This window comes from Prionailurus bengalensis, chromosome F2 (assembly GCF_016509475.1).
Source record: "Prionailurus bengalensis isolate Pbe53 chromosome F2, Fcat_Pben_1.1_paternal_pri, whole genome shotgun sequence".
Taxonomy (NCBI): domain Eukaryota; kingdom Metazoa; phylum Chordata; class Mammalia; order Carnivora; family Felidae; genus Prionailurus; species Prionailurus bengalensis.
This window is the reverse complement of record NC_057353.1, coordinates 32,683,810-32,710,745: the sequence shown is the minus strand read 5'-3', so window position 1 is coordinate 32,710,745 and position 26,936 is coordinate 32,683,810. Positions and strand designations below refer to the sequence as shown.

At 37.0% G+C, this 26,936-nt stretch overlaps 1 protein-coding gene and 1 pseudogene across 6 annotated transcripts in view; both read right to left on the bottom strand.

The window, feature by feature from the left end:
* Positions 1-26,936, bottom strand: part of RALYL (RALY RNA binding protein like) — a 724,524-nt gene that overhangs the window by 332,595 nt on the left and 364,993 nt on the right. The window lies entirely within an intron of this gene.
* Positions 10,168-11,568, bottom strand: LOC122495546 (annotated as a pseudogene).

The window sequence follows — 26,936 nt, the reverse complement described above, 5'->3', positions numbered from 1 at the left end:
AATAGGTTCTAGACCACACTAACCCCTTATGGAGGGGTTGAGGACAAGTTCAAAGTCAGTTACTTTGTAAGCAGCTGAGAGGACTAGAACACAGCTTTCCTCGTATCTACCTGGTGTTTTCACTGAACACCATCTAGATTTTTAGTTTTCTTACCATCATCTGTGAACTATAAATAGGAGGATAATAGCAATGTTCTGGAAAATATTCAATATTTTTAGCAGCACAAATCACATGGGTCATGTGAAGAACTGACAGCCTAGAGAGCCTTTAACAAGTAAGTGCACTTGGTTTCAGTTACATTATAGAATGGGGAAAGAACTGTGGTTCACATGCCAGCCTGATATATCATTACCAAGATAGTATGATTCTTTGCGGATTTATGCCTTTACACTCTTCAGAGAATAAAAGTATAATTTGAACAAAAGGCCAAGTTACATTTGCTGTAACAGTAGTTATCATGATTTAAGCATTCGTTCATATTTATTGGTTAACATTAACCAGTGATAATCACTGTGATACCACAGTGTGATAGCACTGCTGGAGTATGAAGTTATGGTTAACCATATATGAACAGCAAATCACCGGCAATTTGTTAGCCACTTAGGAAGGACTCAGATACACTGAAGTTTATAGATAGGGAAATCACAATGAAGCTTTGTGTGGAACTCTTTTCTTCTGTTTTACAATAAATAAGTATCAGTAAAAAAAAAAAGACACCTCATTATCCTAATTTTATATAATTGATTATAAATGCTTTAAGTGGCTGCCTGGTGATTATATCAATCTGGAAATTTACTTGGTCTGATTAGTTGTAGACTATTTCAAGAACACAAATAATATTATGCAATAAAATATATCATAATTAAACTGTTACAGAATGTCCTCTATTGATTGGGATAGATAACTACTCCATAGTGTTGATTAAAAGTCTTTTCTCTGTGGAATAATCCATTGAGAAATTTGTCATAATGACAATTTCTGGACAAATTTTCATAAAATACATTGCTTACTGTATACCAGATACTATAATAAGCATTTTGCATGGATTATTCCATTTAATACTACTGATATCCTATAAAATGGGCTAATATTATCTTTAATAACAAAAGGGAAATAGATGTTTAGAGAATTCCAGTAACTTTTCTTTGTATACAATAAATCATCTTATTATTTATTTATGTATTTATTTATTTAAATTCAAGTTAGTTAACATAAAGTGTAGTATTGGTTTCAGTGATTCATCATTTACATATAACACCCAGTGCTCATCCCAAGTAGTGTCCTCCTTAATGCCTATCACCCAGTTAGCCCATCCCCCCACCCACTGCCCCTCTAGTAACTTAATTAAAGCGAGATTTGGAGCTGGAACTTAAACAAAGATTCATCATTGTATTAATAGCTTCCTAAGACATTTAAACCTAACTTACTGAACACATAGTGTGCCAAGCCTCTGCAGAATACTTACCATGTTATCGGTTAATGCAGTTCTCACTACTCTATAAATTATATGTGCAACAAGGTGGTATTATGCCAGACTCTGGGCATACAGAAATTAAATCTCTGGTGAATCTCTGTGTACAGTGAGTGAACATCTGGAGTTAGAATAGATAGAGACCAAACATATTTCATATATCACACATAACTATGGATATGGGGAAACAAATCATCAGAAAGCAAAACTATATAGTGGTTTTAAACATGTTCTCAAGTTCTCTGACACTCAAATGGAAAGGTGAGGTCTCTATCAACTCCTTTTGAATTTGGCTTGTCTGGAACTAATAGAAAGGAGAGGAAACGACACTGTGGTCTTTCTAAGGCTAATCCCTATAAGGCAGCGCAACTTGGGTCCTACTTGCTGGAACACCTGCCCTTGGAGCCTTGAGCGCACATGGAAAAAGTCTAACCACAGAGTCACCATGCTGTGAGGCCAGGCGACACTGAGAAGCCACAAGCAGGTGCTTCGGCTGGCAGTTTTTGTCTTTGCAGTCTCCTGAATTAGGCACCAGATATATGAACGAACAAAGATTCCCGATGACTCTAGTTCCCAGACACTGAGCCGCTATGCAGAATTTGTGTATCAGCAACACATCACTCCTGCTCTGCCCTTTTAGATACTGACCACACAATCTGTGAGTATAATAAAGTAGTTGTCTTATGTTGATAAAATTTGGGGTAATCTGTTACGCAGTAACAGCAACTGGAACAATGCTTTTTAATAATTTTAACGATAGTCATAATGATAAGATATGCCTCTAACAGCAGAGATTCTTTAACTGTAACAGACCATTACTGAAAAGGACTTGAAAATATATTTTAGTGTGCAATATAGAGAATAAAATACATGGGCAATCAATTAATATTTCATTTATGGATTTCAAGCACATAATGAATGAATGAGTGGGATGAAGGTAAAATGATCTAAATCTGTGCTGTTCATGGTAGCTAGTCACTAGCCCCATGTGGCTATTGATTAAATTGAGATGTGTCTAAATGTGAAATACACACCAATTTGAAAACTTATTATGAAAAGAGATGTAAAAAAAACCCATTGATAATTTACATTGATTAACCACCCAAACACTATTTTGGACACTCTCTCAATAGTGTTTATATTGATTACCCATTGAAATGATAAAATTTGGCTAGTGGGTTAAATAAAATAACTCACAAAGTAATTTTCACCTGTGTCTTTTTATTTATTATTGTTACTTTGACTCCAAGAAAATTTAAAATTTAACTGTGTTTCAAGTGACATATTTATTGGACAGAACTAGCCTAAACTATTATTCTTTCTTAAACTATTAGATACTTACTAAATAAAGAAATAGAATAGAATCTAATTAATAGTCCTCATCTTGCCATAACTTCCTGCAATAATGAAAAGCAAGAAGACTGATTTTGGCTTTCCTAATGACTTCTATAACCCAAGTCACTAATATGTGAATTTTAATTGCTATCACTCTAAAATAGGGACAACAACAACAAAAAAGACTTGGTTTTAGAAACACACAGTAAAGCTAATGGAGTCACATTAGATACTGAATTTTATTAAAGCAAAGATGCTTTATTTACTATTTCTTTGTAACTATTTAAAATTCTCATTATTTTAAATTCTTTAATTTTACACTAAATAGCATGAATCAAAACTTTTCACATGTTTTATTTTCTCATTAACTTTAAATTTCTTTTCTCTCTGCTCTGACCTCTTACCAATGGGACTGATTTGTATTTTCCTAGATTTTCACATCTCTGAAACCAGAGATCAGAGTGATAAAAAATGTGATAAATAAAATGATCTTGAAATGGAATCGAAATATCTTAGGCACTGTTAAAAAACATATTAACATTTCAAACATAAGAAGATCTCAAGATTTTAGTTAAATTGTGGAAGTTTTTCTTTGAATGTTAAAATAGCTGTGCACATACAAATTAGTATACATTTTAGCCTTTCTACCCCTCGTCAAAACCCACGTACTCTAACTGCAGGCTGACTTCTTTTTTCTGGCAAACTGGGGCTTCCCTTTACCACTTGCCATCCGTTCCTCTGTCACTCTTAATTCCAGACTTCACTCTATCTGCCAGGCTGCTTGAGAGCTGCCACGGGTTTCATCTTAAAAGCCTGACATTTAGCCTTTTCTTCTCAGCTTCAGTCAATCAACTATTTGAACTTTGTGAATGTACCTTGCAAAATAGGTGGATAGTGTCAACCTGACTAAAAACTGTGAGATTGACTGTTTCCTTCCCTCGAGAAGTGTGTAATTATGCCAAATGCAACTGTTGGCTTGCTTGTCTGATGGCCTTTCCATCATGCGCTCTCCTCAGAAAGACCTGAACACTGTCAGATAACAGCTGTGTGAAGCGGTCGGTGTCACCTCTGGGAAAACACCTGTCAGCTTCCATGTACAGTCAAAAGTTCAGTGAACAAGAAGACAGTCAAGGAGGCGGAATTACAAAAAGAAAAATAGATGCTGGTAGACCAGAAATCAGATTGGCCAGGAGTTCTGCCAATGACCAACAGTCGTCATGTTCTAGAACGGTATAAAAATCTGACTGAGATTTACAAATTCAAGTGCCTTCAGGAGCCAGCAGGTAAAACGTATTTGTATTACTACTGCTACTAGTACTGTGAAAATCGTTGCTGGCTTGCTATATGCCAGGTATTATGTTAGGCAATATACAATATATTCATTTAACCTTCACACAAATGCTATGAGGGAGACACCATGATTCTCTACATTTTACAGATAAATAAACTAAAGCACTGAGTAATGGGCCCAAGGTCACACAGTAAACAAATGCGGGATTCAATTTCGAGCTGTCTACTACCAGAGACAGTGGCCTTAATCTCAAGCCATAATGCTCTTGGGAGTGGGGACACCTATGTAACCTGGAGAGCAAATGTATTACCTGAAGGCATTCAATTCTGATTACAAGAAGCAAATGCATCTGCAGTCCAATTCAGCTACTGATTTATCTACCATCAGAGGCAAAATACAAGTTGGCACAATTTTTTCTAAATTCCAGCCATGTGTTCTCATGTAATTTCAAATAAACATAAACATCTAGCTGTGCAACTAAATTTTACTGACAGTAATCAAAATGCATGCTTTAAAAAGTATTCCTTATAGTTATAACTACTTTACAGTATTCCTTAATCTTTAAATTCATTTCGTGTTTTATGTATAGTTCTCAGGTAAAGAAAAAATTAACAAAGATTTTATGGCTTACGTAAATAAAGTTTCTCTCTTCTTCAGTCTAAAATGAAAGTTCTAATGAGTCTTTTTTTCAAACCAACAAATAAATGATCGAAGAAAAAAATATACTGATTGTTGCTGATGGTAGGTTATTTTATGATCAAATATATGCCTGTGACACTTTACTTTTAATATTAACTATTGGATAAACTATTATGAAATATTCTTTTTTTTTATAATTAAGGCAGGGTGTGATAGGATAATCATTTACTTTGCATCCAGTATTTTGATTTCCAAAACCTGTAGTCATCAAAGTTGAAGCTGCTTTCAGTTACTTGCTGTCTCAGAAGCAAGGTTGCTGACATAACTTCTCGTAATTTTTTTATTCACTTAATTTTCTAGTATGGACTCTTGGATATGCAAGAGAGAATTCTCGCCCATCATCTTGACCTGATTAATAAATAAAGAAGGGAATGTTCAAGTCTGTGTGCATTATGGCACAAATTGATGTACCTGTGCGTTTAGACCCAGTTTCTGCTGTATCAGCGAGACAAATCCCCAAAGAATGATCCTTTATTGACTGAACCGTCCTCCCCCATCTTGTGAGGAAGAATACTTTCCATGCTGCATTAGACAATTATTGACCAGTACTAATGTCTAAAAATGTAAAGTAAATTGCCTCATGGAAAAATGTATTCTCAAACTAAACAAAAGCAAAAACAATTGTTCCCCTTCTGGGATTCTATGGAAAGAAGCCAGCCTTTCAAACTATCTTTAGTTACATTTTAAAGGAGTTCAAATATTTTTTTTAAATATTTATTTATTTATTTATTTATTTGAGAGAGAGAGTGAGAGTAGGGGAGGGGCAGACAGAGATGGAGACACAGAATCTGAAGCAGGCTCCAAGCTCTGAGCTGTCAGCATAGAGCCTGATGCGGGGCTCAAACTCACCAGTCTTGGTGAGATCATGACCTGAGCCAGAGTCAGATGCTTAACCGACTGAGCCGCCCAGGCATCCCCTTTTTAAAGGAGTTTTAAGGGGCGCCTGGGCGGCTCAGTCGGTTAAGCGTCCGACTTCGGCTCAGGTCATGATCTTGCAGTTCGTGAGTTCAGGCCCCACATCGGGCTCTGTGCTGACAGCTCAGAGCCTGGAGCCTGTTTCAGATTCTGTGTCTCCATGTCTCTCTGGCCCTTCCCCTCTCGAGGTCTGTCTCTCTCACTCTCTGTCTCTCAAAAATAAAAATAAACATTAAAAAAATTAAAAAAAAATAAAGTTGTTTTAAAATGAACTTTTCGTGTTTCATATAAAGGCATATATTTCAAATACAATATTTTGTATTTATATTTTATTATAAACAAACAATAGACACCTGTATTTAATTTTGACTTATAAATAAATAAGAAACAGACATACATGAGATTTCAATGGGAGATTCAGTAACAAAATAAATAGAAATACTTTGAATAGAAAAGACTTTTAATTTCAATTGTAAAATAAGAATATAATGTCATTATTATAAACCACAGTCATTTTTTTTCATTTTCATGCACAAATCTGAGGTTGAAGACCTCTACATTATGAAGGGAGTGAAATGAAAATTAAAAAAAAAAACCTGTTATGACTATTGTGATACTGGGTGAAAATGGCCAGAATTTTCTTCATTCCTGAAACTTTTATATGTCACATAAATAAGGGTTTAATTACAGACACAAAAGAGAAGAATATGATGAGAATTCTTTTTTTTTAATTTTTTTAATGTTTATTTATACTTGAGAGAGAGAGGGGGAGAGAGAGAGAGAGAATAGGGGAGGGGCAGAGAGAGAGACACACACACACAGAATCCAAAGCAGGCTGAACTGTCAGCACAGAGCCCAACACAGGGCTTGAACTCACAAACAGCGAGATCATGACCTCAGTCAAAGTCTGATGCTTAAGGGACTGAGCCACCCAGGTGGCCCCATGATTAGAATTCTTAAGCAACTTTAGTCTGATGACAAAACGATGGAGACAAACCCAAAAATTTAGATTTGATGATGGTTTAAAAATGCAAGATAAAGCATCACTTATTCCCATTTTCAGCCATGACAGAGTTACTAAAATTACCTTGCCCTAAAACCTGAACAATGTATGTGAAACAAACACGTTCAGACATTTAACAGCAGAAAACATAGGACAGAATACCCAGAAAAGGAAGTGAACTGGCTTTCTGCCCGGAGGCACTTGCTAGATCATTGCATAGGAAAGGTAGGCAAAGGATGCAGCTGAGCAGAGAGAGCAGGCTTTTGAGTTGAGGAGGCAGAGATGTATGTGGGAGAGAATGGAGGTGGTTGGGATATCTAAGCATTGGAGAAAATGGAGCTTTGTGGAGAAAGACATCCAGAAGTCTACAAAGGGTTTGCATGAGGTTGTTGGCCATTCTAATGGGTGTGTAGTAGTATTTCATTGTTGTTTCAACTTACATTTCCCTGATGATCACATATGACTTTGGTGAAGTGTTCGTTAAGGTCTCTGGCCATTTTTTAATGAGGTTGTTTGTTTTCAGGATGGACTTCAAAAGAGAGATTACAAACAAGCTAAAGATTTAAAGGAAAACATGAATATAATGAAGGGGAAATGAAAGTTATATGAAAAAGCCAAAGTGAACTTCTTTGGATTAAAAACCACAGTATCAGAAGTGAAGAATTTAATGGCTGGAATTAATAGCTGACTGGAGACTACCTCCAAATTGATCATGGAAGACACAGCAGTATCAAATAGCCAAATTGAATCACAGAGAAAAATAAATGGAAAAAAAAATTACAAGTACTTCAGAAACCTGATAAAAATATCAAGATGTTTAAAATACATAAATTGGTGTTTAAGACAGAAGGGGGAAAGCAGAAAGTATATTTGGAAAATATTCTAAATTTAATGGAACCAATAAACCTGTCAAAATCCTAAGCCAGATAAATTAAAAGACAGCCATACCAAAGCATATCCTAATCAAACTGCTGAAAACCAATGAAAAAGAGAAACTCTTAAAAGCAACTTGATGAAAGAAGACTTTTTGTTTTATTTGCACATAGGAGCAAAGATCATCATAACCTTTTCATCAGAAAATGTAATTAGAAATCAATGGAATGACATTTTGAAAGAGCAGTAAAAAACCTGTCAAGCTAAAAATTCTATATCCAGCAAAATTGTCCTTCAAGAATAAAGACAAAGTATTCAGACAACCAGCAGCCAAGAGATTGATGGCCAGCGTATCTGTATGATGATTTTCAGTAGAAATAAAAGGTCACCAGAAGGAAACCTGGGTCTACATATGGAAACAAAGAACACTGGAAATGGTAAATATGTGGATAAATACAAGATATTTGCCAATTTTTAAATTTCTTAATTGTGCAAAGCAAAACATTTAAAACAAAAATATTACTAATATATAATGAGTTAATAATATATGTAAAGTGTAACATTAAAAAATAGCTAATAAGGGCAATAAGCGACATAGTGAGATTTGAAGGTAGATTTTTGGTGGTCCTACAAAGATAGGTTATATGTTAAGTGTTGGTCCTGCTTTGTCCGAGAAGTTCTGTTTTATGCCTTTCATACTGACATAATTATTGATGAGAACACTCTTTCACTCTCAAAGGAGCCCTAGTTTTTAGAGAATATATTATATGATATCTCTAATGAAGTGAGACAATGTGCCAATAATTATGTCATAAATACTGGTTTAGAGCAATAGGTAAATCTGATGCTTGAGAATCTTCTAGGGAGCCTGTTAAAAATAGAGCTGTCTCCCCTCCCTCAACACTCTCCCCAATCCTAGTAAATCTGGGGCAGGACTTAGGCCTTTAAAAATTTAACATATTATTTGAAACAACTCAAATTTTGAGAATCCTCTATTGTAAAAAAAAAAACCTTTCAATTATTAAACCAATAGCAAACACCAATGTAAACATCTTGTGCAAAAATTAACACACTTTACCGCTACAAGGCTTTCAAGGGATCCTTATGGCCTAAGTTTTTCTTTCTAATATACTGTGTAGCCCAGTACACAGTAAAGATCTTGGAAGGCCTTTTTAACTAAACCACTAACAGGCCTCTCAGTCCTATGGAAGTCATGAAGAAAAAAGTGAGGGCAAGTAATACTGTAGTTCATTTCTTATGCTGATAATTTGAATTACTCTAAGATGTGATTATATCCATATTCAATGAAAATGAAGAATGGAAAGAAGTTGTTCTATGAGACGGGAGAAATTTAAAAAGGAACTGTAAATAAGACAGTCATATTCAGATATATGAACATAGTCACTTTGAAAAACCTAACATAATCACAGACTTAAGAGTATGTTGGTTATGTAAAACAGCATTAACTCTCTTATTTTATTTTATTTTATTTTATTTTATTTTATTTTATTTTATTTTATTTTGTTTTATTTTACTTTACTTTTAAAAATTGTTTAATATATCAAAAGACCTGCTTTAACGACATGCTAGTGCCACCTTAAAATAATCCCAATAACCCATCAGGAACATGCTCAAGTTGACCAGCCAACTCTTATTTCTAAACTTCTGTGTGTTTGCGTGTGTCTTTTAAATTGAAGCCAAGGGGCTCAGGTGATTGCTCCTTCCACATTGTGCATCCTCAGGTTACCCAAGTGGTGTCCATCTGTTCCCAAGAGTGGCCAGGGCACAGAAGCCCTGCAGTGGTGGTGAGGGAAAAACAGACAGCCCCAGATAGCCAACTTTTTCAAGCACACCTCCCTCACCCCTGCTCAAAAGGAGATCCTTATTTCTAACCAGAGTATTCATCTCAAATTTTGGCTCCCAATGACCAGAATGTTTTTCCTACTTTAGGAAAACAAAACAAAACAAATAAACACACATATCTACACACACACACACACACACACACACACACACACATATACTTTTTTTTACATTTAAATATAAAAATACTATTCTGCTTTGTGTTATAAATGGAGGACCAAGCAATAAGAACTTTTTCTTCTAAGGTAGGTCAATCCATCCTTCTGCTGAGCTTGTCTTCAGGTGAGGGCATTTAGTCCCGGGTAAGGGAAGCACTGTACCAGGAGGACAGGGGCATTTTCCTGCTTGGTTCTCTCCTAAGTCTCACTTTCAGTAGAAAGCTGGTTATAACTTTATACGAAATGGAACTTCCCACCAAGAGAGGAAATCCTAACCTAATCCCAGAGTAAGTAACCCATCCCCCCACTCCAGAACTCAGCTACCTCAAAGAAAAAGCTCTCCCCCTCCCTTCACAAATACTATGCTCTGTCCAGATAGCTATGCCTATTGGACAAACACACCTGATTAAAAGGAAACAGTGGTTATGTCTCCCCACCCCCTCCTCACTAATGTACTAGACAGCTTCAGTAACAGGGAAAAAAGGGGGGGATGTAAAAAGATTAAGAACTTGACCCTTCTATCCTGGTCAAAAGAAAGCAAGAGATGTTAACTGGGCATGAGGAATAAAAAAAGACCTTGATATTCTGACCTTTGAGTTACAGCTATTAGGACAGTCAAGAGAGGGGCAAACACGGAGGCAGGATGGAGAATTAGGGGTTTGATGGCTGCAAGTCTAGTCCACTAAGTTTTTGTACGGGAAGTGTTCATTGCCAGTTTCAACGAGAAGACACATGCGGATGAGGGCTCCTGTCACCAAAAAGAGGTCACAGTTGGCAGAGGGGAGATGGTCTTCAAATTAACCTTTCTCCTGGCCGACAGTCCAGGGAATGTGGATGCTAGCACCTTGGTTTGACATGCTGGCAGAAAAGTCATTAATGTTGGAGATTTTGTGGAATCCCGTTAGGCGCTGGGCATTATCCAGGCCCCCCTTGGGATCATAGGCTTAGATGTGGTACTGGTGCCACTTGCTCAGTTTCTCGATGGACTCCTCAATGTACTTCAGACCATTCTCCTCTCGCATGGCCTTGGTGCTGAAGTCGGTGTGGCAGCCGGCACCATTGCAATTCCCAGGAATGCACTCAAGATCGAAGGTTGCTATCACTCCAAAGTCTTCACATACACGATGCAAGATGAAACAGGCCATCCAGAGATGATCTCCCACGTCGGTTCCTTCACAGTGTCCTATCTTGAATCCCACTGGGCAGGCATGACCTCAGCATTTGTCCCACCAATCTTGATGCTGGTGTACAAGCAGGCCTGGTAGTGAGCCTCCACAATGTCCCATGCCACAGTAGTGTATGGACCTTGGGGCCCAGGGAAGCTGTTGGAAGCCCAACCAAAAGGGGGCCCACCTGTGCCTATGAAAGTATATTCCTGCTCCATTCCAAACCAGGTGTGCTGATTGCTCACCATGTCCAATATCTGTTTACAGGTATGCCTTAAATTGGTCTCTGCAGGCTTTCGGTTGTACTTGAAGACTTCAAAGAACACCAGCTGTTTGGGGTCCTTGCAGAAAGGGTCCCGGAATATGGCAGCAGGAACAAGATACATGTCAGTGTTGGAGACTTCAAACTGAAAAGTACTAAAGCCATCAAAATTCCACTGAGGCAACTCTTCTATATACTTGGGTTCACTTTCCAAGGTCCGGGTCTTGCAGCGCAGCCCTTCTCCAGCACCATCAATCCAAATGTACATAGCTTGGACTTTCTTGCCCTGAGGCAGGGACATGTACACCTGCTTGATGCCTTTGTTCATGTGGGGACTCGCAGAGGTAGCCATGGTGGAAGCTGTTCTGGGCTGCGAGCAGGCAGCAGGGCGGGTGGGCTGCGAGAGTGAGGTGTGGTGAGAAGAGGAGGCTGGGTCTACTGCTTAGATGCTCCGCTCTTCTCCCATTCTCAGCTCTCTCTTATTTTATTTATTTTTTTTACTTTTTTAACATTTATTCATTTTTTTGAGAAACAGAATGAGTGGGGGAGGGACAGAGAGAGAGAGAGGGAGACACAGAATCTGAAATAGGCTCCAGGCTCTGAGCTGTCAGCACAGAGCCCAATACAGAGCTTGAACTCACAAACTGTTAGATCATGACCTGAACCAAAGTCAGATGCTCAACCGACTGAGCCACCCAGGTGCCCCATTAACTCTCTTCTTGTAAAGAGATGGGGAAACTGAGGCCTAGTGAGTTTCAATAATTTAAATAACTCATCCAAAAAATAATAATTCTTGGTTCTAGAAAAAAATTATTTTGTTGCCTGGCTCTTATTTCAGTTTTTTTTCAACGTTTATTCATTTATTTTGAGAGAGAATGACAGCTGAGTGGGGTAGCAACAGAGAGAGAGGGAGAGAGAGAATCCCAAGCAGCCTCCATGCTGCCAGCACAGAGCCTGACCTGGGGCTCTATCTCATGAACCAGGAGATCATGACTTAAGTTGAAATCAAGAGTGGGATGCTTAATCAGCTGAGCTACCCAGGCACCCCTCAGGTTATTTTTAATCCCATATTACCCAGTAAAGTTTGGATTATTTACTCTTAAGATGTACTGTCCAAGTCTGCCCCTTCAATAACTTGGATAATTGAACCTTAAAAGTCTGCGACCATCTGAAAAAAATCATATGAGTATGAAATCTCATTTAGTTACATTATTTCTGAATAGACATCCAGAGGGTCAAAATATGCTTTTATAGTACATGAATAAAATGGCTAGGGAAAGCAAAAGTGCCTACTGCTATATAATACATATGATGTACATGAAACCAAGAAGTAAATAGCTCTAACATACATAAAGAAATTTTTAAAATCTTTGGTTTTGCCATAGCTTTCTACAATCTTTAACCATTCACTGTTTAAATTCAGTTTCTAATTTGGGAACATATCTTACTCTTTGAGATTGTTTGTGTTTTTTTGTATTCCATACCCTGCCCCATCACTTTTTCACAGTGTAAATATTTTTGGGAGTTTGTCAGTTTTTTGTTCCAATGCAGCGAAATATCATCAGGACATAGTTTAAAAGTTCTCTTGTTGCAGAAGCACTTTCTCTGAAAAAGGTAAAGAATAAAGTGTATAGAATGAGAAAGTATGAAATTTTCTATGCAATTCAAGATCATCATTCTTTCTTCTAAAGACATCCGAATGGCCTACAGTCTAATGGCCTCTAGGAAAAAATACACACCATAATACTTCCATTATGGATGGATGCTAGTAGCCAAATGACTGAACTTTTGCTTGACCTAATTCAAACGAATTGGTTTTGTGTTCAACATATTAAAGCACAAGGCAATTAATCCCTTTCTTCTTAAGTTACTGGAGGGGGGGATGGGATAAAGAAAAGAAGGAAACTAACAATTTTGTGCTGCTATATTTACTTTATACAAATTATTTTATTTAATCTTAATAATCCTTTGAGGTAAGTGGTACTACCACATTTTACAGATGAGGAAATTGAGGCAGCTCAGAATGGTTATGTAAATCGTTCAACATTCAGTATGAATAAAGAGCAAAGTTAAACTTTGAATTCAAATTAATGTGACTCTTAATCATTTCAGTGCACAATCTGGAAATAAGGCCTACTCAATAGTAACTTCAGGAAAATTCAGTAATTTGTCCTTAGAAGTAGCTGTGATATTTTCTAAGTATTTTCTGGGTATTAAAAAAAAACCACCTAGTCATAATCACTGCATGGTTTGTGTCAATGGAGCCCAAAATACCTGCTCCTGCAAATCACTTTACCTTCCAGAACTTCCTGAATCTGCCCAAACTTGATCTCTTTTATAGCATTTGCAGTTCCTGACAGATTACTGCTGCCTATGCCCAACCTTCTGGCTGAGTCAGACAATGCCCATTTCATGCTGGGAAGCTCAGGCTGCCTGTAGACATGATACCTATGGTTAGAATTCAGTCTCTAGCCACGTCCCATAGCAAACCAGAGATGTTTGTTAAAAGGAGTGTAATTATTTTTAGAAGATGGAACACATATATAGTCCAAAACCTAGAGGTCCACTTGCTAAAGTTCCATTCAGCAATCCTCTTTGCCGTGGACACTTGAAGTATCATTATTGGATCTGCTACATCATGAGCTCTTTGTGGCAGGGAAATTTAAACTGCACCCTGAACTTGCTGTGGAGCCTTCTCTTTTTCTGGTCCCCACTCAACACTAGCAGCCTGTCACTTTGTAAATGGGTCAAGATTACACAAATGTGGTGTATGTAAATGGTCCACACCCTTTTGAAAAGGGAGTAGAGGGAGATTTTTGATGGGTACTTTATTTCTTCCTCAAGGGGACTTGGCCTCCCCTTTAATCAAGGAACTCTGGATCTGTGAATTGAGATAGGTCTGGAAATGGAGTGAGAAGACATGGCTCACCATTGTGGAGACTTGAGTCAGGTTTATGGCTACCAGACCTAGAGCTTTTTCAGTTACACAGACCAAGTGATATTCTCCTAGTCTGCCCATTTATTTTGCTAGGGACATGATAATCTACCTCCAAAGATCTCCAGGGGCGAAGGTATTCTGATGGCCTGTGGGTCTCTGCTGCCCTTTAAAATAGATGTTTCTACTTGTCTTTGCAATTAAATGCTGCCACAGGATCCTGCTACTCTGAGATCCTATAATGCCCACTGAGATCACGGTACCCATTTTAACAGTAGTGTGCTAGGTTGCATAATGTCTTCCCTTCCTCCCTGCAAAGATGTCCACATCTTAATATCAGAAATCTGTGAATATATTACATTACATAGTAAAATAGACCTTGTAGATATAGTTAAGGATCTTGAGATGGACAGATTATCCTGGATTGTCTGGGTAGGTCCAATGTAATCATAAGGGTCTTTTTAAGACATAGAGAGGAGGTCAGAGGAAAGAGATACTACACTGTGTGTTGAATATAAAGAAAGGGACCATGAGCTGTCTCTAGAAGCTGAAAGAGACAAGAAGTAGATTTTCTTCTGGAAAAAGGAAGCAGCCCTGCCAACATCCTGGATTTAGCTCTGTGAGACTTATTTCAGACTTCTGACTTCCAGAAATACAGTAGAATAAATTTATGTTGTTTTAAATTACTAAATCTCTGACAATTTGTTACAGCAGCAATGGTAAACTAATACAGATATCACCCTATAAAATAGTGCTTCTCAACCAGGATTAATTTTGTTCCCTCTAGGGAACAATCAGCAATATCTGGAGGCATTTTTGATTGTCATGATTCAGGGGAGGGTAATACTGGCATCTGGATGGTAGAGATCAGTTCATCCTGCAATTCACAGAAAAGTCCCTCAAAACAAAGAATTATCCTCTCCAAAATGTCAATAGTACTAGATTAAAAATTCCTGCCCTGCATCATGCATGACCGTGAAAGGCAAGTAACCACTAAGTTTTTCAAGAATGTAGGTGTTCCCTCACTAATATATTTTTCAATGCCTCACTGAGGGCAATGTCTTTCAGACCTTCTCATGAAGCATAGTTGCACACAATAAATCCAGTCCAATGTTTCTTCTTCTTCTTTTTTTTAATGTTTATTTATTTTTGAGATAGAATGTGAGTGGGTTAGGGGAAGAGAGAGAGGGAGACACAGAATCTGAAGCAGGCTCCAGGCTCCGAGCTATCAGCACAGAACCTGACACAGGGCTCGAACTCATGAGCTGTGAGATCATGACCTGAACTTAAGTCGGACGCTCAACCGACTGAGCCACCCAGGTGCCCCCGAGTCCAACATTACTAAATTTCTAAGTCTTTGGTTTCCTTCCTCCATATCATACTGAAGTAGCATGTCAGCTTCGTTAACTATAGGCTACTGTCATGGAGTCTAACTTTAAGCCAATGAACCACATAATCCTTCAGAACCATCTCCTACTGCACCAGCTAGTCCATTTAAAAACAGAATCTCCTTAATTGCTCCCATGACAAAAAATAAATGCTATCATGTGATGTAATAGATATGTTACCTAACACAATGTGAGTATCATATTGCATGTAACAAGTCAATGTTTTACACCTTAAAGTTATACAATGTTATATGTCAACTATATTTCAATAAAAATATTAAAAGAAAAATTTAATTACCTCCCCAACCCTGAGTCTCCAGCAAATATACCCTTATCAATGAATTCAGCTAGATTTGGGTTTTTATTTCATTTGCTTTGGTCTAACATCCATAGACTCCTTTCCCAATCATTCCTTAGGTTTCAGTCAACATATTTGCAAAGACTTGGAATTCTTTCATGTGTAAGCTATTTCTTCCCGGGTAATTTTTATGTACCCATCCCTCTTGGAAAATGATGAGATTTGATCTTAGTTACAGTTATAGGAAGTTTTGACATCCTCCTTCCACATGTTCACCCCAGATAAGGTTATCATAAGATTATCAAGCAGAAGGCTAGTCTAAGATACTGGAAGGAAAGCTACTTCTAATGGGATGGGAGTCTCAAAGTGATTTGGAGGCTCAAGAGTGTCAGTGTCATCAGCATTCAACAACACACGTACCCATCCCAATATTCAGAGTCCCATTCTTGATCAGTTAATGCCCTCCCTTTCATACGACAAATCTGCTGAGACTGAATTCAGTGAGCATTGTAATACAGATTTTCAGCAATATCAACCCTGCAGTTTCCAGAAATAAGATCTTAGTTTAGGGCTATATGGAACCTCTCTGATTCTCAGATAGTGATTTAAGTTGAGAGTTAACAGGTCTGAGCTTGTCATTTTCTCTTTGCTATTTCTCAAGTACACTCAAAAGAACCCATCCCACACCACAATCCTTGCAGTCATCCTCACAGTCAGATTGGCCGCATGCAGTTCCACATGGGCTCCCAAGGCCCATCACAATCAACTACAGGCATTCACTCATGCATTAATTGCATACATATTTATTGAGATTTATAATTTACTAGTTCTTTTTCTGGGAGTTGTTAAAGATTCTAACAACTTACCAGAATGTTTAATGTGTTCAATAAAAATTTTAGAACAGATTATTATTAAGCAGATCTTTCTTCAACCCTTAATAATCTCTTATAATGCATTTGTATTTGTAACATTTATAAAATGTTTTTGTATACAGCCTAATCTTACTTAATCATAGGAAACTTCTTTAGAAACTATCAGGAGTTGGGGTGTCTAGGTGGCTCAGTCGACTAAGCATCTGACTCTTGATTTCAGCTCAGGTGATGATGTTGTGGTTGTGAGATTGAGCCCTGAATGTGGAGCCTGCTTAAGATTCTCTCTCTTTCCCTCTGCCCCTCCCCCTCTAAAAAAAAAAACAACAAGGAGAAAAAGAAACTAGCATGAGTTTAGTAAGACTAAATAACACTAAAATAAATATTTCTTGTTTTGATACTAGACATGGTACATAAGTTAAATGATACTGATCTTACAATTCTTTATTTTGGCAAGGTATTTCATAAACTTTCCTATGCCAGCCACATAGGCAACTTAGAGAAATTTGGCTATATAAACTTACAGGTTGGTGGATTTACAAGTCTTTGAAATTCTGCACTCAAGCAGTATTAATTATTTTATCATCATCTACATATATAATTTATATAGGCCTGGAGAGAGATCTTCTAGGATATAACTTAACACTGTCCCATTCATTAGTCACCAGAAGATAGGTGGCTGGAGTCTGGGAGACGTTGCTAATAGAAAATAGAATAAAAACTTTAAAAGACATTTTTAAAGAGAGATCATAGAACAAAACTAACAAAATGAACATCAGCAGTGATAAAATATAAAGCCTTGATTTTACATTCAGATAAGTAAATTGCATTAACACAGTATGAAAGAGCACTTGCCTAATTGTATTTTATATGAAAAACACTTTAATATTTTTTGATCGAAAAATCATTACAATGTAAAATAAAAGCACTCCTAAGTAAGACATCCATTAAACTTGGATTGCATTAATATAAATGTGATAAATTACAGGTTGAAAGGTTTAGGTCCTAGGAACACCTTCCCTTCTAAGTTCAGACAATAATTGAAAAAGTCTATATATTTAAAGTCCTCACTGTTTATAAAAGTAACCAAAAATTTGAGGAGAAACCAGGCAAGGACAAGAAAGGAAACAATAAAAGGTTTAAAAACCATTCAAGAGAAAAATGTCGAAGGGCTTGGAGTATTAGCAGAGAAAAACAAACAAACAAACAAACAAACAAGCAAAAACAGCTGGGAGAATGACAGCAGTGTTCATCCATTTGGATGGACATTAAATGGATAAAGTGTTAGGCTTCTCTAAAGATGCAGATGGTGAGTTTGGGACTGTAGTAAACATCACAAAAATACAGAATTAAGTTTGTCCAAAGATATATTCCACAATAATAATAGTCACTCTTGAAAGTGTTCAAAAGAAGCCAAATTACCATTTGTAACAGATACTATAAAGGGGCATTTGTATTTGTATAATGGGTATAAGATTGGGCTGTGGATATCTATGGCCTCTTGCTTTCTAAGATTCATTATTCTGAGTACATAGAGCACCTGCTAAAAGGAGATTTATAGCAAGAGATGATAGAGAAAGGCCGAACTACTTAACTTATATCTTTGGACCACTTTTTTCATCAAATGTATTGACCTTAAGGCTGGAATTGATAGAACAAACATGGTTAGAAGACTTAAATCTGACAGAGGTAAGACAACTGTAAAATAATGCCCAGTCACCTGAAATTAGTTTATGTAATGACATTTTTCTTTTTGTTTCATATAGATGTATCTTCAACTTTTCCAGGAAAATTTTCAAAAACACTTGCACATACATGTCAAAATCTAGGAACTTCTGAATTCATACTTAAATCTTTTTATATTGTTAAACTTATGGCCTTCAACGTAAAAATAAAAAACAAGCAATTAACATAACACTTGGCAAAATCTATAGTAAAGTATATGTCCCAAATATATATAGAATCATGCTATTAAAATAAGCAACAGATTTATAATATCATAAGCCTTGAAAATGAAATAATAGAGAAGCATCCCTTTAAATTATTATCTTTAACCACAGTTTGAGGAAAAGCTTTATTTCTAGCAAAGCAATTTCCTGTACATAAAAACAACACAGAAAAGATCTAAGTTCACCACAACATATTGACTGCTGGGAATTAGGAGAAAAAAAAATTACTCAATTTAATCACTCAGGTTTTGCTTACACTAAATGCTTTAAATCTGTCCCAAACTACTGGTGTTTCTAAGATAAAGCACAGAGTTTTCCCTTAGGTTCCTCTGCACAAAATTGTTCCAAGAAAGTTGGATTAAATACAGAAAGAGTATACTCATCCATAAGCTTAACTATTTAAAAGATATCAAATTAAATGCATAATTATATTAATCATATGTAATTATTTTTCATTTCTAATATCCATTTCTATGAGATTATACTTAAGTTTTACATTTTAAGTCATTCAAGTTTGTTAATAACTGTGTGGGGTTGCTAGATAAAGTTGCTGTCATAATTATGATAACAACGGAGCAGGGAAAGCTTTCTGTTTATCCACTAGGCCCCATTCTTACCCCCAAATCCTTTCATGTGGTTAGGTGATCTATTGCAAATTTGTGGGTCAATAGATATGTTCAACATTGTTAGGTTTTCTCCAATAAAGACATCTCTTCTTGTGTTTTTTTTTTTTTAAGTTTATTTTTTTTTGAGAGAGAGAGAGATGTGTGTGCCTACATGAGTAAGGGAGGGGCAGAAAGAGAGTCCTGAGTGGGGTCCGCTCTGTCAGTGCAGAGCCTGATACGGAGCTTGAAGCCACAAACCCTAAGATCATGACCTAAGCTGAAATCAAGAGTTGGAAGCTTAACAAACTGAGCCACCCAGACGCCCCTTCTTGTCTGTTTTTTGAGATGTGCATCTCCTGAAGTGGACTAGTGCCAAGACATGATGTGACCTTGACACAATTCTGCCAGAGGAATTTCCTATCCTTTTGGGACTGTGGCCTTGGAGAAACTGACTAAGCAGCTGGAAGGAGCAGAAACTCAGACTTGAGAATGCAGACTGACTCAGATCATTCACCATTAAACCATGATTCCCATTTTATAGCTGAGGAAATTGAGGCGTATATGAGGAAACTGATCATCTATTGTTACATCACATTGGCATGCATAGTCTATTTCCTGAGAACCTCTTTTATGAGTTAAATGTAATCTGTTAACTAGCCAAGTAAACCTTAGAAGACTTATATCTAGAATATTAACAATCACATAGAATAGCAAGCTACCATTTTTTAAGATTTTACTTTTAAGTAATCTCTACATACAACATGGGGCTTGAACCTACAGCCCTGAGATCAAGAGTCGCTTGCTCTACTGACTCAGCCAGCCAAGCACATCACAGGCTACCATTTGAAAAGAAAATTTGAATAAGTCCATGAAAAATTTAGGATCATTTTTCAGATGTGCTCAAAGTAAACTTTCCAATGTATATTCAAAGATTCCAGCTACAAATATGAGAAATTATCTTTTGCAGACAAGTCATCTGATAACTTGCACTTCTAAAAATAGGAATTTTTTATTTTCTTTTTCATATTAACGATGACTGATGAAAATATTTGCTTCTGCTCCAGAAGCCAAACAATAAGAAACCCCAAATTACCAGACAAGCTGTAAAAATATAGTGAAAACAATGTTCATCATGAATTCATAGTTTTATAATTTAGAAGATGTGATTATTAAATATTAAATGGCACTGATAGTAACATTGATGCTAAACATTCGCCTCTACTGTCAATGTAGAAGAAATTTAAGTAACTCTAACACAACCCTCTGACTCTTGAAATTAAACCTTCCTGTGTGATATTTCTGTCCTACTCAGGATAATTGAATTTTTACCTGCTGCTCTTGGGGGCATTTGTTTGATTGTTTGTTTGTTTTTCTTGTGAGCCTATTTTCTTTTTTGTTTTTCTTTTTTTTATTTAAAAACAAAATCTTTTTTTTAACATTTATTCATTTTTGAGAGTGAGAGAGACAGAGCACGAGTAGGGAAGGGGCAGAAAGAGAGGGAGACAGAATCTGAAGCAGGCTCCAGGCTCTGAGCTGTCAACACAGAGCCTGATGCAGGGCTCAAACCTATGGACTGCGAAATCATGACTTGAGCTGAAGTCGGACGCTTAACCGACTGAGCCATGCAGGTGACCTGAGCCTATTTTCTTATGAGAGAATCAAGTCAAGATGCTATAGAAATAATCTGCACTTTCTGTTCCCATGTTCTAATAATGTACCAGCTGGCAAGGTACTAGTCCCCTACTGAAGGCATTAGGAAGTTTCTTGGCTACAAGGTCGCTGTTATCCTGTCCTTGGAACCAGGAGAGATCCAGCTCCCCTGTGTAGTTCATCTGTTATAAATGCATCATCGGGTAGGTACTCCTAGGATTACCCACGGACCAGTGACTGCAATTCCATTCCAGAGGCTACACTTCTCAGTGCGCCAAACTCTTTCCAGGCAGGCATTCAGACTCTCACATCCCAAGGACTCTGCCATAAACCACAGGTTCCTATTTTGCACATATGGTGATTACGGCCTGTGTCCAAGGCTTCTCTGCAGGGTATCCCCAGTGTCTGGTCACCTCAAGAGATTAGCATAATGCTTCTCTAACTACAATGTGCACAAAAATTACCCAGAGATTTTATTAAAATACAGATTCTGATTCAGTAGGTGTCTCCCAGGTAAGGTAGATGTTTCTGGTCTGCAGACCACATGTATAACAAGGAGTTAAGTTAAAGTAATTAGTAGTGATTTATAAAGAGAAAAGTGGCAAGGAGGTCTCTACTTTGTCTCTACCTTCTTCCTAAGTTTCCTTCTGCAACTCTTTAAGTGCCCTGCCTGCCTGTGTCCTTCCACAAGGAGTAAGGTCTCTGGGTCACAAGTCTTGCTCACAGGTGCATGGTGGTCAATATCAAAGCTGAATACCTGAGAACCTTGCCTATGAATTTCCTGTTAACCACCATTCACCCACTTGCCAGATCCCTAATTACAACAGGTTGGGATTCTTTTTTTTGTTTTTCTCCATAACATTTTGATATTATTCTTGGCTTCTTCAACTCCATTCTCCACTGCAGTTCTAGGTACTGACCTCTACAAATTTGCATAACCTGTCCTGATTGTTTGGGCCACATCTTAATATAAAACAGTAAGTTGACTTAGCACGCTGGTGCTGCCGTGGACATTTCAAGTAAGATGATCAACATGGAGGCCTCAAGTATTTACCTACTTGTTTTTTAAAACAAAAAGTGTTACAAAACTAAATAGCTGATAATCAATGCTATTTATCCTCTAAATATTGCTATATCCCAAAGCCTAGAATGTTCTCACATTCTAGAACAAATAGTTTGATTCCTTTCATCAACAAATGTATACTGGAAATATGTGTCAAGTACTCTACAAAGTGATTATGATTTAACAGTCAGCAAGACAGGCATTGCTAGCAATAGTCTTTTTTTTTTTTACATTTATTTATTTTTGAGAAACAGAGTGAGACAAAGCATGAGCAGGGGAGGGGCAGAGAGAGAAGGAGACACACAACCTGAAGCAGGCTGCAGGCTCTGAGCAAGCGGTCAGCTCAGAGCCTGATGCAGCACTTGAACCCACCAACTGTGAGATCATGATGAGCTGAAGTCGGACGCTCAACCAACTGAGCCTTCCAGGTGCCCCAGCTAGCAATAGTCTTAATAGTCAGTATTGATTAGAGAGATTCAGAAATGTATTTTACCAGATTAACAGAATTCACTCAATTATATAATATGCATATAAATAGACTTTTGTTAAAGAGCACGTAAAGAAATTGCATAATTCTTTCTGCTTTGGAATGATTTGTAGATTACATTAGTATAAGTGTATTAGTAGAAATAGTAAATTGGTGAATCTGGAGTATATGTGCTGGTCATATGTGGATGAAATAGGTTTTACTTCTGGTTTTGATGCCGTTAAAAATGGAGCACGTCAATGTCAGTGCTGAAGATAATTACAGGGGGGCAGAAAAGGCTGAGCAAGTTTTAACCCTGATGGTCAGCTACAGCAAACTCTCTTTATACGAGTGACACCGCAATGAGTAAAACCACAGGCAAGTAAAATAAATGTCTACCATAATAGCTGGTGAACTTTCCTCTGGTGGAAGGAAATGGGCAAATTTGGGGGACCTGAAAAGGGGCCTTAGGAGAAGGCACAGAGGGTAAACATTGGTGCTGCCGAGGACTTGGGACTTGCAGAGCCTCTTGAGCACCATATGTGCCTGCGATGTGTCCTGTAGGTAAAGTTGTGGAGGCACAAACCAAATATGTCAGAATGGCCTTCCTTGTTCTGTCTTTCCGCTCTGCTATATTACTGAACTCTGCTGCTGAGAGATGGTACATACAGCTCATTCCCTTGGTGGCTTTTTTGAGTTGGTGGGAGTCACAGACAATGGTGCCAGGAGTAGTTTTTTACTGTTCTCCTTGCCTTTGCCTTTGGGGGTCAAGCCATTTGGGGCGGGGTCATAACATGTAAGTCAGAGAATCACTGGTGTATGTCATTGTGAAGCTTACAGTCTAAAACTTATACGATGTCTTTAGACATCCATATTGTAAACACCTGAGTTATTGCTAGGTCTAAAGGATGTCAAAATTACATTATACCTGCACCAGGAATGCAATATGTAAAGCCAACACCAGAAAATATATAAAATGATACTATTCTTTCATACTGCATGATTTGATTTCTAATAATCAAATAATAGGAGACAATAAAAAAATAGGACTAGTAGGTCAAAATGCAAACAAAGCTAAGGAAATGACCATGAGCAATCTTCTACAGGGCTTCTCCTGAACATTAAATAACAAGTTATATCAGTTTTCTAAAATTGCCCAATTGATCAAAACCTAAACAAGGGTCACTCAAATGGAACTCTTCTAGGATGACTTTGTAAGAAAAGAAGCCTATTGAACTGAACAATGATGCAGAAATAGCTAATACTTTTTGAATGCTCAGTATGCACCAGTACCTAGCTAACTGTTTTACATGCGCATGACAGGCAATGTTTAGATTCACCATTTTGCATATACAAGGAAGCAGACTTAGAGGCATACGGTTCATGAAGTCACATAACTAGTAAGTGGTGTGGTCAAGATTTTAATCCAACAGGGATTCAGGTGTGGCTACTGAGTTTACACATTTAATCACTAATGTAAGCAGAGTAGATTAACAAATACTTGCAAGTTATATTGGACTGTAGCCTCTGAAGCTTGGCATAGCTGTGGGTCTCTGTGAAATGTCAGTAGACAAAACCACCTTACATACTGAAATCAGAGAACCACTGTTGGGGGAAAATCTGAAAGGCCTAGTAGAAAATATTTCATAGATACAGGCTTCAATACTTCAAAGTACTTGGAGGATTTTCTAATGACCTTAACAACATAGTTCCTTTAGCCATGAGCTTTGCAAAGAGAAACACAGAACGAAACACAATTTATATTTGCTAATGTCGTTTCTTTACTAGAGCCCATTACCTAGACATTATTCTTTCCATATTCTTTAACTACTCATACACACCTGGTTCTGTTTTAAAAATTAGATTAGCTGACACTCATTTATCTTTAACTCTGGTATTTTCAGTGAGAGGTTTTCATTATATTTTTCACAGCACTGCCATTTACCGAAGAAAAAATGCAATAGCATGCAGTGTTAAATCCTGCTACGGTCAGGTCCTTGGTTTAAGAAGGATTAGATTTCCAGAGATTGACATTAATTGACACAATTCTTGATCTACTTACTGATCTAGGTGTTCAATAAAGACTTACTACAAAAAGAAAGGCAGAATCTTCTGAAAAATACAGAAAAACTTGCTATCGCACTTAAACCAAGAGATGATACCTTTGCTTTACAGGCACAAACTGTGGCAGGAAGGATTTAGTAATACAGAGATCCGGAGAACGAGAACAGCTAACTGATAAAAACCAACAGTTTTGAATCTAAAAGTTTTCAGACTGAGTCGAAACCCGCTCTTAGAATGTCTTTCCCCAATCAGACAAGCAGGGGGCTGGACTGCTTCTCTGTAACAGAACCCCTAGGCATCTGTGCCTATGATCTCTTCTCTTCTTGACTTTGAAATCCGCCCTCCAGTCTCAGTTGCCACAAATACAATATTTACCCTAATCCGAATTAACTGAACCAAAATTTTTTTGAATGTTGAGTAAGCAGTGAGTCTCTCAGGAGAAGATAACTCTCTGTCAAAGAAACACACTACATTCAGGGGAAGAAAAGCATTGCTACAAACACTAATTATAATTAAGAAACTGAAATAGCAATGAAGAAAGGAATGAATGGTGATGATGGATTCCTTAATAAAAGTATCATTATACCCCATGCTCTGGTGCTGCTGTTGTTGTATCATTCCTTCAGAATCTGCTATGTATCTATAAATTTATCTATGGCACTAGACAGTGTGTGCCTTTTGTTGCTGTTATTATTATTGTTATTATTATTATTTGTTGTTGCTTGCTATTATTCAGCATCTGTTTTACCTTCTTTTGGTAATTTCTTCTTTTGAGAAATTGCCTCTTCTCCTCTTGTTTGTAGCTCAGCGGTAGCTTTATTCAAGGTGTATTGCCCTTCTCTACCCGGAGGTAGAGGGGTAACAAAACTTAGCATGTGGACACTCTCTCTTTAGAACCTGAACTGTGCATAAGAATGAAAACTGCAAATGTGCCCCCATGAGTCTAGAAAGCAGTCATACTTTTTACACTTTGGAGCCATTTTGGGTTTATCATTTTCCATGCCTGGTCGTCCAATCCTTTCATGGTTGCAGTAAGCACTCACATAGCTGTTCAAAAAATTCTATTTTTGCTTAAGTTAGTTATATTTCTTTCTGGCAACTTAAAAAACCCAAATACCTTGCTCACATGTGACTGGAGTTCAGTGTTCTCATTATGCCTCTACAGCTCCCTTTAAACTTATCACCCACCGCTGTTTGTCTCCCCGCTGTCTCCTTCCCCTCGTCCCCAACTTCTTGCCCCTTCATAGCTGATCTGTGTTAGCTCCCTGTCCTGACCTGATTTTATCTATTTTAAATCTTGACCTCAGTCTGGTCACATCCTGAAATACCTAACTTTTTCCCTACCTTATACTCTGAAATAAGATGTCATTATCATTAACAGTATTTTTATCAGCCAGATATTTGCCTTATTACTCTTTATTCAGTAATTATATACTAAGTTTTCCCATTCTATTATATTACTCTTAATGCTCTCATTATTACCAATAGTTTAATCTAATAAGCTAACGTCAAAATCATTTACATGAAAAATGAATCAGCATGAACAGCAAATTTAATTCCATCAGAAATAAGTATTTTCCAAACTGCTGATGGGTTATAACAAAGGCTAGGTTAATGGCTTTGTAATTTTAAACATAAATAAAGGACAAAAAGAGTCTCATGTCTGCCTTTTGAGATTATCCTTAGATAAATTTCATGGTTGTATAAGGAGGTTCAATAAAATTCTTATTTGCTTCTAAAAAAACTCCATGCCTACTTCCATAAGTACAATTGTTCCTATATGTCTTTATATTGTGCATTTGTTTGATTTCAAAATAATTCTTACATTAAATACTTATAAACTTGCTACAAAAACACTTCATGCAAATTACTAATATGAAAATTAAAAAATACTGTTTTATCATCTTTTCACCAAATATAAAAAATATGGCTCAGTAATTCCAACAAAAATGTTAGATGAAGAACTACAGGAATGAGTACAAAGTGCTATTCTGGGTCTCTGTTAATGAACATTAAATTATTTTTTAGGAAAAAAAGATGATAATTATGTGGAAATGTGATTAATGTTTAGTGGGATTTTATTATGTTACTTAGGGCCTAAAGTTACTGTTGATTGCTATTGTGTTCCTTCACAGTGTTAGTCCAATGCAGAGGGTTAAGCCTAGTGACCTTCAAAGGGAAGAGAATGATGTGTTTCAGGGGCACTGAACTCAAAGCATAGTACACCAAGGGCAAAAATCAGAAAGTGCTAAAAGTAATTATAGAGGACAATCCTCACTGAAATTTACAGCACAGGTTGAAAAACTATATCCATAGTACCTAATTATCTCTGTAGGAGAACTTTCATCTCCAGCGACCAGAAATTTTAAATTCAAATTTTAGTATATATAGGTCAACATAAACCCAGGAAAAAAAAAAACCCTGATAATTGCAAAACTGGGAAATAAATTAAACTCATAGAAGTGATTTCAGCCAACAGAAATAGTGCAGAAGTCAGGCTAATAGAAATAGCAACTATCATTCCAAAACAAATTTTTAAAAACTTTCTTAAATGTAATACAAGAAATGCTCTAATCTACCACTAAAAGAAAAGCCCATAAACAAAATAACAA